The following is a 2,470-nucleotide window of genomic DNA, read 5'->3' on the forward strand; positions in this document are numbered from 1 at the left end:
TTCTCTCTCTTCCTCTACAGGTACTCCTATGATCCGGATATTTTTATGCTTCATGTCATCCCAGAGATCTCTTAAACTCTCCTCATTTTTTAAAATTCTTTTTTCTTTTTGTTGTTCTGACTGGGTATATTCTGCTACCTTGTCTTCCAATTCACTGATTTGATCTTCTGCTTTATCCAATGTACTATTGAATCTTTCTAGTGTATTCTTCATTTCAATTATTGTATTCCTCATTTCTATTTGGTTCCTTTTTATTGTTTCTATGTCCTTTTTAATACTTACTATCTCTCTGTTGAGGTTCTCATTGTGCTCATCCATTCTCCCCATAAGTTTGCTGAGCATCCTTATAATCATTATTCTGAACTCTGTCTCTGGTAGGTTGCTTGCCTCCATTTCATTTAGCTTATTTTCTGGAGTTTTCTTCTGTTGTTTCATTTATGGCATCTTTCTTTGATTTCTTATTTTATTAGCCTCTCTGTGTTTGTTTCTGTGTCAGGAATATTTGTTTCGTCTCTCAGTTTTTGCCATATGGCCTAATGTGGAAGGAGTCCTGTGTGGCATGGTGGTGCACTGTCCTTGATCCCTTATGCCGGGGACTCTGGAGGTGACTTTTGTGTGGGTTGTGTGTGATCTTCTGTTGTCGCCAAGTCTTTCTTGTTGTTAGTAGATCAGTGTATAGGATTATCGCTTAGGCTGACTAATTGTGGGAACTGGCTGCACTCAGAGGGTAAGAGTTGCTGTGTGGGGGCTGATCCCACTGAGTGGGATTGCCCTAGCAGGCTTGTGTACTTGTTGCAACCACCCTTTGTGGGTATCACTAATGGGACTAGTCAGAAGTTGCTCTTTTATGGTCTGGTGCTAGCCTCCAGATGTATTGGTTTTGTGGCCCCTTGGGAGGGGCCAAGGTCAGCCACTGCTTTTGATTGCTCAGGGCTACAAAGTGATCCCAGATGGTTGTTGCCTATGCTGGATCTGTAGGTAAGTAGAAGAGACAATGCTGTAAGCAGCAGTCAGTTATCTCTATCTCTGACCTATAGCAGTTTAGCAGAGGGACCAGTGCTCCTCAAGGCCTGGCACTGACTTTCAGTTGCCCGTAAGTCTCTGAAACTGGATGAGCCTCTAGGTGATATGCTTATCGGGTGGCGCAGGGACCCTGGGAGTCTCCTGGGTCTATTGAGTAAATTTCCTCCTGCCACTGCTGTGTCAATTTACATGCCAAAGCTGTCTGTGGCTCCCTGTACAAGTTTCCACCCATAGCAAGGTCAGCTGCTGCCCATCGTGGGCCTGAAAGCACTATCCCAGGGCAGGGGCAGCTGCCTCTCAATGTGCAGCGGGCGCTTTGTGTATTGGATGGAGCAGGAGCTCAGGGAGTCAAGGGCCATCAGGCCAATACAAACCCCTGCAATCCCCTCCAGAGATATTGCAGCTCATACAGGCAGTAGTGGTCTGTCCCAAACTGTTTTTCTCGAAATGCGCTCATTGTGCTAGCCAAGGTCTTTTGCCTGCATTGACTGCACAACCCCAGAGCCAAGCAGGGTACAAGAGGCTGCTTGTCAATGGACTACTGGCACTTTGTGGCTTGGGTGAAGTGGGATCTCAGGGAGACAAGGTCCATCTGGCTAATATATCCTCAGTTTTGCTGCAACTTCTGTGCCTGGGTGTTCCCTCTGTAGTCACAGATCACAGTGAGACCAGCTGCCATCTGGGGCGGTCCCACAGACCCTTGCACTCCCCAGACACAATATTGCAACTCTTGCAGGCAGCAGAGTTCTGCCTGCCACTGATTTCTGTGCAATGCCTGCCCTGTGCTAGCCAGTTTGTTGCCTGTGTGGATTGGGAGATGAGGAGGGGAGAGGCAGGGCTGTGGGCTGCCTGGGGAAATTTCAGTGGGCTGCCTGGGGCAATTCGTGGGTAGGGTGTCTGTCAGTATGACAAGATTCATCGAGCAAAGAACAAATGGAAATTCTATTTGAAAGGTGGTGTTATGTGTTTTGGAGAGAGAGACTATGTATTTGCAAAAACCGTTGGTGATGCAGAGCGGTAAAACTTATGAGCTCGATACATCGTTAACATCAATGAGACTATATTATTTATTGTGAAACTTTTATTTAAATGTAGTCCACAGAGCTGCTCAAATTTTTAGTTAACTGTATGGAATTTAATAAAATAATTCAAATGTAGATACAAATATACAATTTTATATTTCCGCCCCCCTCCCCCCCACCAAAAAAAAAAATAGTATCAGAGAGACAATGACAGATCAATATAGCCTAAGTCTTGCTGCAACTTTGGTAACCATTCCTGAGTTCCAGCAGAAGTCCTAGATCACAACAAGACTAGCTACTGTCTAGGACTGGCCCACAGATTCCCGATACCCACCCAAATTTGTGTTGGCAGCAGTGATCTGCCTTATCTCAGAAATGTGGCTCACGATGCTGGCTGCCCGCTGGGAATGGAAATGGGGCTCACA

At 45.7% G+C, this 2,470-nt stretch overlaps 1 protein-coding gene across 1 annotated transcript in view; it reads left to right on the top strand.

Moving 5' to 3' along the window:
- LOC105300956 (disintegrin and metalloproteinase domain-containing protein 5-like) overlaps positions 1-2,470 on the top strand; it is a 164,375-nt gene that overhangs the window by 102,480 nt on the left and 59,425 nt on the right. The gene's annotated exons all lie outside the window — the stretch shown is intronic.

The sequence above is a fragment of the Pteropus vampyrus genome, unplaced genomic scaffold (genome assembly GCF_000151845.1).
Source record: "Pteropus vampyrus isolate Shadow unplaced genomic scaffold, Pvam_2.0 Scaffold8, whole genome shotgun sequence".
NCBI classification, from domain to species: Eukaryota; Metazoa; Chordata; class Mammalia; order Chiroptera; family Pteropodidae; genus Pteropus; species Pteropus vampyrus.